This window comes from Pongo pygmaeus, chromosome 6, assembly GCF_028885625.2.
Source record: "Pongo pygmaeus isolate AG05252 chromosome 6, NHGRI_mPonPyg2-v2.0_pri, whole genome shotgun sequence".
Taxonomy (NCBI): Eukaryota; Metazoa; Chordata; class Mammalia; order Primates; family Hominidae; genus Pongo; species Pongo pygmaeus.
The window spans coordinates 122,884,690-122,899,765 of NC_072379.2; the positions used below are offsets into that span (position 1 = coordinate 122,884,690).

General features: G+C 38.5%; 1 long non-coding RNA gene across 1 annotated transcript in view; it reads left to right on the top strand.

The window, feature by feature from the left end:
- Window positions 1-7,160: 7,160 nt before the first annotated feature.
- The window catches only part of LOC129041291 (uncharacterized), a 33,671-nt gene continuing 25,755 nt past the window's right edge, over window positions 7,161-15,076 (top strand). Inside the window, exons 1-2 of the long non-coding RNA XR_008503831.1 lie at window positions 7,161-7,218; window positions 7,428-7,602. This is a non-coding gene — a long non-coding RNA (uncharacterized LOC129041291). The remainder of the gene's footprint in view (window positions 7,219-7,427; window positions 7,603-15,076) is intronic.

The window sequence follows — 15,076 nt, forward strand, 5'->3', positions numbered from 1 at the left end:
CTGAGATAACAATAAGGTTTTTAGGGACAAAATAACTTATAATTTAAAAATTCTTAGAACAATGAATGGTAAATACTAAACACTTAATAATTGCTGAGTGTTGTTAGCTGTTTCCAAACACTAATGTTTTGCGATTCTAATCTTAGCTGTTTTTTAATGCGTCTGGCATTCTTTGTAGATAAGAAAGAGTCTACTAATACAAAACTCAGATAAGGAAAAGATTGAATTGTTGGGTTTCTCTGGTTGTGTGCTATGGCTTAAAATTTTATTTAGTAGAAATATGGAGTAGATATTAAAACATGTAAGTTTATGCTGTTATAAAAACAATTTACCATTTGGTGCTTGTATATGACTAACAAATTTGATTTAACATTAATTTAAAAATTAAGTATAAAAATAGTAGATACTGAAAAAAATGTAAGCAGGGTGGAAGTACATAAGTAAATTAAAAAATTCTTTTGGATTACATTTTAAGCATATAAATAAACATATATAATTTTATTTAGTTCACCAAAAATAGAGTAATATTTACAAATTGCTTTGCAATTTCCTTTGGTACACTGTTACATTTTAAAGGAAAAGTTCCCTTGAGGACACAGATTTTTAAAAATTCTGTAAAGATTCTTGATTTGCTTATATCACATAAAGTTGTAGGGACTGTTTGCTTCAGTGGAGCCTTGCTCTTTGGGGTCCATGGTTTCAGTCCAATCATGCCTACATATCACAGATCAATTCAACTTAAAAAAAATGAGTTACCTGCAGTCTTTCTAGAACAATTGTTTATAACACTTCTCCAGGAATGTACTTATTTATTTATTTCATTATGAATAATTTATTTATTAACAATTCTTTATTGACCGTTTAGGTTGTTCCTTTTTTTTTTTTTTTTTTGAGACAGGGTCTCACTCCGTCACCCAGGCTGGAGTGCAGTGGCATGGTCTCAGCTCACTGCAGCCTCCACCTTTTGGTTCAAGCAATTCTCATGCCTCAGCCTCCTGAGTAGCTGGGATTACAGGCATATGCCACCATGTCCTCTAAGTTTTGTATTTTTGGAGAGACAGGTTTTTGCCATGTTGCCCAGGCTTTTCTCAAACTCATGGCCTCAAGGGATCTGCTCACCTTGGCCTCCCAAAGTGCTGGGATTACAAGTGTGAGCCACCACAACTGGCCTTGTTTCATTTTTTATAGTTAAAAACAACACTTTATAGAGTGTTTAAAAGGTCAGAAACATAGGACTAATTTATTTTCAAACAATGTATTAGTAACATTTTGATACAATATGCTCAATATATTTTCCTTCAACTTCCGCATACCATCTCAGGTAAGTGTCTCTAAAGCAATAAATCCAATAGTTAATCTAAAGTATGATATTAAAAATACACCATATTCCCTGTGTTTCCAGACTTTTTTTGGACAAGATTTGGGGTATTTTTACAATTACTTATTATTTCCTTGAATAGGCAGATATTTAAGCACTAAAAATTGGGAAAAAATTCAGTGGAAAAAAAAAAGCGTGGCTTCCAGACCTTATGCCCTACATAGAAGGTAATACTTGGAAAGTGATACATTAGTTCAGAGCCATGATCAACCTTTTCCTGTGTAGTTTCTGGCTTTGGTGTTATGTTTATTTATTTATTTTTTAGAATTAAACATTTTTTATATATTTTTTATTTTTCCATAAGTTATTGGGGTACAGGTGGTATTTGGTTACATGAGTAAGTTCTGTAGTGATTATTTGTGAGATTTTGGTGCATCCATCACCTGAGCAGTATACAATGCACAATATTTGTAGTCTTATCCCTCACCCACCCTGCCATTCTTCCCTCCAAGTCTGCAAAGTCCATTGTATCATTCTTATGCCTTTGCATCCTCATAGCTTAGCTCCCACATATCAGTGAGAACATATGATGTTTGGTTTTCCATTCCTGAGTTACTTCACTTAGAATAATAGTCTCTAATCTCATCCAGGTCATTGCAAATGCTGTTAATTCATTCCTTTTTATGGCTGAGTAGTATTCCATCATGTATATATACCACAGTTTCTTTATCCATTCATTTATTAGTGGGCTTTTGGGTTGGTTCCACAATTTTGCAATTGTGAATTGTGCTGCTATAAACATGTGTGTGGAAGTATCTTTTTTGAATAATGACTTCTTTTCCTCCGGATAGATACCCAGTAGTGGAATTGCTGGATCAAATGGTAGTTCTACTTTAAGTTCTTTAAGGAATCTCCACACTATTTTCCATAGTGGCTGTACTAGTTTACATTCCCACCAGCAGTGTAGAAGTGTTTCCTGATCACTGCATCCATGCCAACATCTATTATTTTTTGATTTTTTGATTATGGCCATTCTTGCAGGAGTCAGGTGGTATCCCATTGTGGTTTTGATTTGCATTTCCCTGATCATTAGTGATGTTGAGCATTTTTTCATATGTTTGTTGGCCACTTGTATATCTTCTTTTGAGAATTGTCTATTCATGCCCTTAGCCCACTTTTCAATGGGACTGTTTGTTTCTTTCTTCCTGATTTGTTTGAGTTAAACCATCCCTGCATCTCTGATATGAAACCCACTTGATGATGGTGGATTATCTTTCTGATATGTTGTTGGATTCGGTCAGCTAGTATTTTGTTTTTAGCATCTATGTTCATCAGGGATATCAGTCTGTAGTTTTCTTTTTTGGTTGTCTCCTTTCCTGGTTTTGGTATTAGGGTGATGCTGGCTTCATAGAATGAATTAGGGAGGGTTCCTTCTTTTTCTATCTTGTGGAATAGTGTCAAAAGGATTGGTACCAATTCTTCTTTGAATGTCTGGTGGAATTCTGCTGTGAATCCATCTGGTCCTGGACTTTTTTTTGGTTGGTAATTTTTAAATTACCGTTTCAATCTTGCTGCTTGTTTTTGGTCTGTTCAGGGTATCTAATTCTTCCTGATTTAAGCTAGGAGGGTTGTATTTTTCCAGGAATTTATCCATCTCATCCAGATTTTCTAGTTTATGTCAATAAAGGTGTTCATAGTAGCCTTAAGTGATCTTTTGCATTTCAGTGGCATCAGTTGTAACAGCTCCCGTTTCATTTCTTGGTGAGGTTATTTGGATTTTCTCCCTTCTTTTCTTGGTTAATCTTGCTAATGGTCTCCGCATGCTGCTCTGTCTGGAGCTTCCATCTAGTCCTGCCTCCCATCTGCCATGATCCCAAAATTGAAGTAGCATAAACACTTTTTATTTAAAGAATTCTGTATATATTTTAAATTATTAAATTTATATTATAACTAGGTCTCATGAAATGTGGGATATTGACCAAGAAAGAGAGGAATCCTGACATCTGGAAGGTGATATCTGGAAATGTTTGGAAGATTTGGAGAAAGCTAAATCTTAAAACTTAGAATCACTCACTTTTATTCCATGTCTTGAGGAAGTAATCCCTGCCTCTCACTTTCCTGAAAACAGTTGAACATTTCCCTTTAAGAAAGTGCTGCTTTTAGTCAGTTATCAGAATGCAAATTTACAAGTTCTGAGGGATAACATGCAGATTTATATTACAAAAACAAAATGTTACAACCAGAATTGGCTAATTGATATGTATATATATATTTTAAAATTTCAGTATTGCATTTACTTATTCAGTGTAATAAATATTTGTTAGTGGCTATGATGGCAAGGTACTGTGTTAGTTTCTGATCCTTAGACTTCAAGGAGAAAATGATATAGCAAGGCAGTCAAAAAATAATTCAATGATTTTCCAGCCAATATAAAACGGCATTTGTGACAAGTGCTTCCAAGGACTGTCCTGCCGATCCATGAGCAGCTATAATAGGAGGTTTGACTTATTGGGGGAAGGCTTCCCTGATGGGTTAGAGTTAAAGTCATCTCTTGATATTCATAAATGATCAGTTCCAAGACTCCCAAGGATACCAAAATCTGTGGATGCTCAAGTCCCTTATATAAAATTGCATAATATTTGTATGTAAGCAACGCACACCCCCTCGTATACTTTAAAACATCTCTAGATTACTTAAAATACCTAATACAATGCCTACACATCACTTCATTCCTGTGTATTCGATGTAGTACTTGGTGTGCAGCACATTCAAGTTTTGCTTATGGAACTTTGTGGGATTTTGTTTTCTAAATATTTTTGATCTGTGGTTACTTGAATCTGTGGATGCAGAATTCACAGATAAAGGGTCAAGTGTAATCAGGTAAAAAGGCAGGCTGGGCACGGTGGCTCACGCCTGTAATCCCAGCACTTTGGGAGGCCGAGGCGGGCGGATCACGAGGTCAGGAGATCGAGACCATCCTGGCTAACACGGTGAAACCCCACTTCTACTAAAAGTACAAAAAATTAGCAGGGCTTGGTGGCAGGCGCCTGCAATCCCGGCTACTTGGGAGGCTGAGGCAGGAGAATGGCGTGAACCTGGGAGGCGGAGCTTGCAGTGAGTGGAGATCGTGTCACTGCACTCCAGCCTGGGCAACAGAGTGGGACTTCATCTCAAAAAAAAAAAAAAAAAAAAAAAAGGCAAAGACAGCATTCCAGTTAGGCAGGATAGCGTGTACACATGTGCTATGGTGATGTTACTGGAAAGGGGTCCTGATCCAGACTCCAAGAGATGGTTCTTGGACCTCGCACAAGAAAGATTTCGGGGCAAGTTCACAGAGTAAAGTAAAAGCAAGTTTATTAGAGAAATAAAGAAACAAAAGAATGGTTACTCCATAGGCAAATCAGCGGTATGGGCTGCTTGGCTGAGTATACTGTGAAAGGAAAATACATCTTGGGGCCCCCAAATCACTAAGCTAAAGGGAAAAGTCAAGCTGGGAACTGCATAGGGTAAACCTGACTCCCATTCTGTCCAAAGTCATCCCTCAGCTCACTGAGATAAATGCATACCTGATTGTCTCTTTTGGAGAGGCTAATCAGAAACTCAAAAAGAACACAACCATTTGTCTCTTAACTACCTGTGACTTGGAAGCCCTCTTCCAGCTTCGAGTTGTCCCGCCTTTCTGGACCAAACCAGTGTTCATCTTACATATGTTGATTGATGTCTCATGTCTCCCTAAAATGTATAAAACCAAGTTGTGCTTTGGCCACCTTGGGCACCTGTCGTCAGGGACTCTAGAGGCTGTCACCGGCCTGCCTCTTCAAACTTAGCAAAACAAACCTCTAAATTAACTGAGACCTGTCTCAGGTATTCAGGGTTCACCACCCTTATAGTTATTCCTTGGTTATATGCTAAAAAAGGAGTGGATTATTCATGAGTTTTCCAAAAAAGGGAAGAAGATTTCCCGGAACTGAGGGTTCCTTCTCCTTTTAGATTATATAGAGTAATTTCTGGACATAGCTATGGCCTTTATAAACTGTCATGGTGCTGGTGGCAGTATTTTTGAGAAGGCTAATGCATTATAATTAACATATAATGAGTAGTGAGGATGACCAGCAGTCACTTTCATAGGCATCTTGGTTTTGATGAGTTTTGACTAGCTTCTTTACACCATCCTGTTTTATCAGCAGGATCTTTGTGACCTGTATCTTGTGCCAACCTCCTATCTCATCATGTGACTAAGAATGCTTAACCTCCTGGGAGGGAAGCTCAGGAGGTGTCAGCCTCATTTTACCCAGCCCTATTCAGGATGGAGTCACTCTGGTTCCAATGCTTCTGACAGTGGTAGAGATAACACAGGTAGGAGGGATTTAAAGAACATCACCTTAGCCAAGGTACAGAGAACAGCATGGGGGTTAAGCACGGTCCAATATGGGACTAGCTTTGTTAAGCAGCTTTGCTTGAAGTGATAAATCTTATTTCTTCTTCAAAAATTTTTTTGAGGAATTTTGTTTAATACCTAACAGAAAAATCAATAACTAAAAAATTATGGTAGATATCTTCGAGTCAACTTTATATTAAAAAATGTTCCTTCTTTGAAAGGAAACACCCTTTTCAACACCCTTGGCTTTTTAAAATTTCATTTTTATACTTATCAGAGTTTTAAAAGTCAGATAGTTCTAGAAGACTGAAAATACGGTAACTTGCTAGACTTCTCAACTGCTGCCTCCTAATTCGCACTTTCAGAGTCAATCATTTTAAATTATTTCAGAAGTTTCTTCAGGTATTTACCTCTGTTTTTCTATTATAATATGCTTATGGTGCTATTTCTTATTTTTTCATTTCAGAAACTTTTCATTCATTTTCTACTATTTTGTATACCATAAAAGATGAGGATTTAGCTCTCTCATCTCCTGTGTATCATCTCTATACTTTCCTACTCCCATCCTCCCACTATGTTCGATCATATTATAATATAAGCACTTAATATTCTTCTGTAATATTGTTCTATAATAATTATATTATATAATTATATTCATATTATATTATATTATAAAATTATTCTATAATTATATTATAAGCATTTAATATTCTTCAAATTTTAATTAGCATTTTAATTGTGTGGCTTCTTTTTATGCAGTTTTTAAAGTTATCTTTTTATTAAAAGTAAACTAGCTTATGTTTTATATTAATAATTATATTTTTATTTTAAAATGCATTTAAAAATAGAGTGAACTGAAATTTTTTAATAAATAAGATTACATATGTTCATAGATTTGGCAAAAACCATGAAAGTGTTATGGATATAATGCAAGTCTAAGAAACAGTATGTCGGGCCAGTGTTTGGCAAATTATGGACCTTGGGCCAAATCCAACTGGTTCCTGCTTTTGAAGTAACACATTATTGTAACATCCATTCAAACTATTTTCTGTGACTACTTTCTCCTACAGTGGCAGAGTGAAGTAGTTAAGACAGAGTCTGTATGGCTCCCAGAGCCTATAATATTTACCATTTGGCCCTTTACAGAAAGTTGGCTGACTTCTCTACCAGGCTATACTATGAAAGCATTTTAAAAAAACCTTAATCATCAGTATAATCATGACTCTATAAGGCAAAGATATATTTAACAAATTTGTCCTACATTGTCCCTTTTCTACATTCAAGATGGTTTAGCGCCTTTCTACAGATCTGGAGCATTCCAGGACACCTAAGGCTGGAGGCCATGTGACAACACTGGGCTATTATGAGAGTTTCTTTGTTTACTGTTTGACAGGACAGATTCTGTCTTCTCAAATTCTGTTTGATCAGAAATGCTGTAGCATAATAAAGGGAGCAGATGAATGACTGAAGCCCTACAGCTCCACGAAAGATTAGAGTAAAATCTGCACTTCAAAAGATCCTGGTAAAGCAGGGAAGGTCCTTAGCTTTCCATTTTAAGTGGGAATGAGACAAGCGATGGGGATGAAAGAACTGGGAGCCATCATTCCCAGACGCATGTTTGCAGAGCAGTGTGGGGATCACCTCATCTGTCGTTCAGGGTTCTGCAATGCTCTGCCTTCATTTTCCTTCTCAAGTTAACAGATATATTCTGACTCTGTCTTTCATGCTCAGTATTCTTGCAAGAGAACAGAGCTCCTGATCACCTGTGTGCGTCCTTTGAGTGGATGGCAGCCGCATCTCTGCATTACGGCTAGTTAGAATGATGAGTCCTTGCTATGCCTCAAGCACTGTTTCGAGTGTTTGATGTCTATTATCTCACTTCATCCTCACCATGACCCCATCCGAGGTAAGTTCTATTATTGCTATTTTACAAAAAAGGACACTAACACACAGAGAGATTTAGTAACTTGCCTCAAATCACATAGTTGTTACTTGGCAGAGTAAAGATTTGAATCCAGGATTTCACTCCATAGCCTGTTTTAAAATTATTACATGAATTTACCTCTTTTCCAATCTGGATGCCCTGATGAAAGGAGAGTGTAAAGCCACACTCCGGTGCTTAGGGGATGGAATCTCCCTTGAAAGGGATAAACATGGTTAATGTTAATCCCTAAAGAGATCAGGGTTTATGCAGGAAACTGGGACTAGAAAGATTGGCCTTGATCAGGCTGGAGAAGGAATTTCTGGCCCCCACACTTGGCCGTTTCCTCTCTAGGCTAGACTTTTAGGGAGGCAAAGATTTAGACTTTAGTTCTTGAATGTGGGCTACCAGTCAGCCCCTTTACATGGAAATAAAGCCTTGAGCTCAAAGAGCATGTGGTATCCTGTATTGCAAATTAAATAGTTTCAAGTTACTTCATGGATTAATTTTCCTTTTGTTACTCCCTGGCAAAGTCTTATTTAAATATCCTGGCCTCATTTCCCTTGTGTCAAGGGGTATCAAAGGGAAGAGACGATGGTGCATACTGAACCAGAATATCTAAAGGGAGAACCATATGCCCTGACTCTGAGACTAACATGTGGATGGCAACAGTGAGTAGAGAACTCTAAGGGGAAATGGGACTTTCCAGACATAAGTTGAAGTTACAAGCCAGAAACTCCTCCCACAGAAAAGCCCAATTACTAGCATTAGATGATGCAATTGTGAGATGCAAAATGCAATAATGATGATGTTGTTCCCATGTGGGGACATGTTCACTATCTCCTAGAGAAACAAATATGAATCTATCCAACAAATAGTCACACACAATATATGTTAACCACAATACAATGCGATGTTTATAATATCAGTATAAACAAAGAGTGTAGGGGAGGGGTGCTGTGAGTTATGCCAGAGTGGGGAGGGGCAGGCAAGCTGGATGACGTGGGATAAAAGTTGCTGAAGTGGCTACCTTGTCTGGGGTATGTACCCTGGGGTTCATTGTCGTGTGCCAGGAAACTTTAGGACATGGGCACACATGAGGAGTTTAGGGGCAGACGTTTAATAGGTAGAAGAGAAGAGAAAGAGAAATAGTTCTTTCTATAGAGGAAGGGGTCTCCGAGTGGAAAGGACCGGCTGGTGGAGAATGCACCAAATTTTATAGTCCACTTTGAAGAGGCGGTGTCTGATTTATGTAGGGCTCACAGATTGGTTTGATCAGGTATGACATTTACACACTGCTCAGGGAAGGCTGGTTGCCCCACCCTAATCTTATTATGCAAATGGGCTTTCCAGTTGATCCGTGCCATCTTGTCTGCTTTTTATGGCACATGTGGCTGGCAGGGAAGAAACCGCGGAGCCGCCATCTTGAAAAGTCTAGTCCCTAGTTCCCGCCGGCATTCACCCCTGCAAGCCCCCAGCTTGTAGGCTGCTCTTTGTTAGAAAATGATTTGGGGCTGCTTTTCATTAAAAAGAAAAGCCTTACTGAGGAACCCCATACCCTTGCTTCTGCATAAGTGATTTCTTCTTAACTCCTATATCATTACTTCGCACAGAGACAACAGAAGACATACAGCCCTGACTGATCTTGTAGGACTTGGTAAGAAATTTTTAAGTGAAACAAAAAAAAGAAGGCGTTATTGCCAAAGTTTTAGTAAAGGAGTAATTTTTGTGGTTTAAAAAGAAAAAAAAAACCTGGAGGATCTTCTAGGACATATTGGAAAGAAAGTTGCAGAGTCAAGTACAAACTGTTGCAAATCTGCAAAAAGGAGGAACAGGAGAGCACGGTGCTGGGTGCCGCTGCTGGCCCTGTTGCAGGGAGGTCACGGAAGATGAGACTGGTTGACCACTGATTTGGCAACTGGAGGTCATTTGTGGCAGTGAAAAGAGAAATTTCCTTGAGTGGTAGAGACAAAACTTTTCTTCAAGAGAAAAAGAACAATGAGGAAGTAAAGACTGCATGTGTGGGAATCTTCTTCAGAGAGTTTTGCTATGAAGGCTAGCAGAGAAACAAAAGCTGTAGATTTGTGAAGGCAGGGAAGTTTTGTGTGTGTGTGTGTGTGTGTGTGTGTGTTTAGAAGGGAGGGAGCTATTAAAGTACATTTGTTGGCTGATAAGAATGATCCATTGGAGAAGGAAATTTGATGATGCAGGCAGTAGTGAGATTAATGTAGGTACAAAATCCTTTAGTATGTAAGAAGTGATTGGATGCAGTGTGCAAGGAGAGGTTGGGCTTATATTGGAACCCTGATGTTTACTCTTTAAATAGGAGAAAAGCCAGAATACATGAATTTGTATTCATGATGCAGTGAGGTTGAAAGTTTGGTGGTAGGTAGATGAGGCATCTTCTACTGTCATTCTTCTATTTACTATAAGCATCTAATTGCTTCTATTTTCTCAGTGCATAAGAAGTAGGTTTTCATTTGATGTGAGAAGGGGCTAGCAGTATCAGAGATCTGAGGGAAAAAGAGAAACTGTGAAATAGTAAGAGAACTACTTGACTAGGGAAAATTATTTGTATTGCCTGTCAGCGTTGAGGCCCAGTCTGGTTTTAAACTTAATATAAGGCCTCTTAGCTCCATTCTATCTCTCATTAGCTGCTTGAGTGAAGGCATGAAATAAGCAGACAGTGGATTTCTCCATGTTTGAAATTTTGGAAATGATGTATAACAAGAGGGAGAGACAAATAAGAGTGGTGAGGGAATGTATACAAGGCACTAATTATGATGATGGATCGTGTCATCCAAGCTGAGTAGAATGGAGTGAGGACAAGAATTAGGTTGGAGGAGTGAGGTGCAAAAATAAGAGGTGATACCTCTCATACTCACATATATCAGGACCAGTCACCTGATTTGTGGGGCTTAGTACAAAACAAAAATTTAGGGCCACTCATTTAAACATTATTAGGAATTTCAAGAGCTGGGCATGTTGGAGTATGCCTGTGATCTCAGTTACTTAGGAGGCTGAGGCAGAAGGATTACTTGAGGCCAGGAGTTCGAGTCTGTAGTGTGTTATGATTATGCTTGTGAATAGCCATTGCATTCTAGCCTGAGCAACATAGTGAGACCCCATCTCTAAAAAGAAAAAGAAATGAAATAAAATAATTTCAAGACACTAACAACTGAGCATTAAATGAAGCATAGAGACTGTGTAAGCATGGGACTGTCATTGCTGCACAGGCCATAGACCCATGTAGCTGGCCCCACATATGAGCATATCCATATATTAAAGTCTGTTTTTGAAAACCCATTTTTATTTTTTAGGCCCCAATAATAAATGATCAATTATTAGTAGTTAAAGAAAGAAAGAAGAAAAGAGGTGGTAACTAGAGAGAGAGGATGTTGAAAATTAGTTTGGGAGAGACTAGCTGGTCTAAGATGTAATCTTGTTAGTGAGAGGACAGGATTACTGACATTAAAAGGCCAAAAGACAGAGAGGTGAGGATCTTGGTTGTATTAGTTATGGGGCTGTTATAACCACTAGGATTTGTGACTTGAGTAGCGTTGACGGTGGCGATGGGGAACCTGGCAAGACAGCAGATGTCTACAGCAAGAGGAGGGAATGGGAAGCTGCTCTGATGGCATAATCATCAAGGTTGCTGATAAAATGGGTAAGAAAAAGAAACAAAGGTTTGGAAATATAAACAAAGGGCTGGGAGGTTATTACCACACTTTCAGCCAAGAGGTACATGAAATGCTGCAGAAAAACTGCCACATCCTGAGATGGTTGCAGGGGAGGCTGTGTTTTTAGAGGAAAGTCAAGTTCAGTGGAACAAGAAGGGGCATAGAATATTCAAAGAAGAGTTTGAGAATATGTGAAGTTTTACTGATGACAAATTATGACTTCCAAATAGTACAGTGAAAGGGCTTGGGAGGTTAGGGATGGGTAGAAGGTGAAGTCAGACTAGCTTTATGAGGATAAGAATCCAGGAGATAAGGGAAGACCTAGAAATTTGGATTTCTTGTGAGTCACCAAGGAATATAGGAATCTAGGGGACAGTATGATTTATCCTGATGGTTTTTTAGGTGTAGGTGATAATCAGGTATAAATTTTTAACTAAGTCTCCAAAAGCAATTGCAACAGAACCACAAATGAACAAGAGGGACCTAATTACACTAAAGAGCTTCTGCACAGCAAAACAAACTATTAACAGAGGACACAGACAACCTATAGAATGGGAGAAAATATTTGTAAACCATGCACCCTAAAAAGATCTAATATCCAGAATCTATAAGGAAATTAAATCAAAAAGCAAAAAACAAACACATTAAAAAATGGGCAAAGGACATGTACAGGCAGTTCTCAAAAGAACACATGCAACTGGCCAACAAACATACGAAAAAATTTGCATCAACACTAATAATAGAAGAATTGCAAATCCAAACCACAATAAGACATCATCACACACCAGGCAGAATGACTATTATTAAAAAGTAAAAAATAAAACCAGATGTTGGTGAAGCTGTGGAGAAAAGGGAATGCTTATACACTCTTGGTGAGACTATAAACTAGCTACTGTGGAAAACAGTTTGGAGATTTCTCAAAGAACTAAAAACAGAGCTACTATTCAACCCAGCAATTCCATTATTGGATATATACCCAAAGGAAAATAAATAATTCTACCAAATAAACGTGCACTCATGTGCTCATTACCATGCTATTCACAATAGTGAAAACATAAAATCAACCTGGGTTCCCATAATTGGTGTATTGGATAAAAGAAAATGTGGTACATATATACCATGAAATATGATGCAGCCATAAAAAGAATGCTATCATGTCCTTTGCAGTAACAGGGATGCAGCTGGGGCCGTAATCCTAAGTGAATTAATGCAGGAATGGAAAACCAAATACTGTATGCTCTCACTTGTAAGTGGGAGCTAAATGTTGAGCACACGTGGACATAAACGTGGGAACAGTGAGCACCGTCGACTACTAGAGAAGGGAGGGAGAGGGCGTGGGTTGAAAAACTACCTGTTTGGTACAATATTAGTCAGTTTTTGCACTGCTATAAAGAAATACCTGAGAATGGGTAATATATAAAGAAAAGAGGTTTAATTGGCTCATGGTTCCCCAGGCTGTACTGGAAACATGACTGGGGAGGCCTCAGATAATTTACAATCATGACAGAAGGTGATGGGGAAGCAGGCACATTTTACATGGCCCGGGCAGAAAGAAGAGAGGGAGGGAGGAGGCTCTACACACTTTTAACAACAAAATCTTGTGATCACTTACTGTCATGAGAATAGCACCAAAGAGGAAATCCATCCCCATGATTCAGTCACCTCCCGCCAGGACCCACCTCCAACACTGGGGATTACAAGTCGACATGAGATTTGGGTGGGGATAGAAATCCAAACCATGTCATTCCACCTCTGGTCCCTCCCGAATCTCATGTCCTTCTCACATTGCAAAATGCAATCATTCCTTCTCAACAGTCCCTCAAAGTCTGAACTAATTTTAGCATTAACTCAAAATTCTGCAATCAAAATTCTCATCTGAGAAAAGGAAAGTCCCTTCCACCTATGAGCATGTAAAATAAAAAACAAGTTAGTTACTTGCAAGATACAATGGAGGTACAGGCATTGGGTAAAGACTCTCATTCCAAAAGGGAGAAATCAGCCAAAACAAAGGGGTTGTAGTCCCCATGCAGGTCTGAAACCCAGCAGTGCAGTCATTAAATTTTTAATCTCCAAAATAATCTCTTTTGACTCTGTGTCTCACATCCAGGGCACACTGGTGCAAGGGATGAGCTCCCAAGGACTTGGGCAGCTCTGTCCTTGAAGTTTTTCAGGGTACAGCTTCCACAGCTGCTCTCAAGTGCTAGTGCCTGTGACTTTTCCAGGTTCATGGTACAGGCTGTCAGTGTATCTACCATTCTGGGGTCTGGAGGACTGTGGCCTTCTTCTCACAGCTCCACTAGGCAGTGCTTCAGTGGGGACTCTGTGTGAGGGCTCCAAACCCACATTTCCCCTTCATACTCCCGTAGTAGAGGTTCTCCACGAGGGCTCTGCCTCTGTAGCAGGCTTCTACCTGGACATCCAGGCTTTCACATACATCTTCTAGGGTTTTTATAGTTTGGGGTTTTACTTTTGGGTCTTTAATCTATCTGGAGTCAATTTTTGTATATAGTGTAAGGAAGGGGTCTAGCTTTAGTCTTCTGCATATGGCTAGCTAGTTATCCCAATACCATTTATTGAATAGGGAATCCTTTCTCCATTGCTTTTTTTGTCGGCTTTATCAAAGATCAGATGGTTGTAGATGTGTGGCCTTATTTCTGGGCTCTCTATTCTGTTTCATTGGTCTATGTGTCTGGTTTTGTACCAATACCATGCTGTTTTGGTTACTGTAGCCTTGTAGTACAGTTTGCAGTCAGGTAACATGATTCTTCCAGCTTTGCTCTTTTTGTTTAGGATTGCTTTGGCTATTGGGGCTCTTTCTTCGTTCCATAAAAATTTTAAAATAATTTTTTCTAGTTGTGTGAAGAATGTCATTGGTAGTTTGATAGAAATAGCATTGAATGTGTAAATTGCTTTGGACAGTATAGCCATTTTAATGATATTGATTCTTCCTATTCATGAGCATAGGATGTTTTTCCATTTGTTTTTGTCTTCTTTTATTTCTTTGAGCAGTGTTCTGTAATTCTCATTGCAGAGATCACAGAGAAAAAAATGTTCCTTGTCTTTTTTGATCTTTGTTGGTTTGAAATCAGTTTTGTTTAAAATTAAGATTGTAATATCTGATTTTTTGTTTTCCATTTTTATCCATCCCTTTATTTTGAGCCTGTGAATGTCACTATATGTGAGATGGGTTTCTTGAAGACCATTGGATCTTGCGTTTTCATCCAGCTTGTCACTCTGTCCCTTTTAAGTGGGTCATTTAGTCCATTTACATTCAAGTTTAGTATTGATATGTGTGGATTTGATCCTGTCATTGTGCTGTTAGCTAGTTATATGTTGGCTTGTTTGTGTGGTTGCTTTACAGTGATAGTGGTCTGTGTGTTTAAGTGTGTTTTTGTATTGGTAGCAGCCTTTCCTTTCTATATTTAGTGCTCCTTTCAAGATCTCTTGTAAGGCAGGTCTGGTGGTAATGAAATCCCTCAACATTTGCTTATCTGAAAAGGATCTTATATCTCCTTCACTTAGGAAGCTTAGTTTCGCTGGATGTGAAATTCTTGGTTGAAGATTTTTTTTAAGACTGTTGAATATAATGTTTGTAATTCTCATTGCAGAGATCTTTCACCTCCCTGATTAGCTGTATTCCTGGGCATCTTATTTTTCTTGTGGCAATTGTGAATGGGATTGCCTTTCTGATTTGGCTCTCAGTTTGGTTGTTGTTGGTGTATAGGAATGCTAGTGATTTTTGTACATTGATTTTGTATCCTGCAACTTTGATGAAGTTC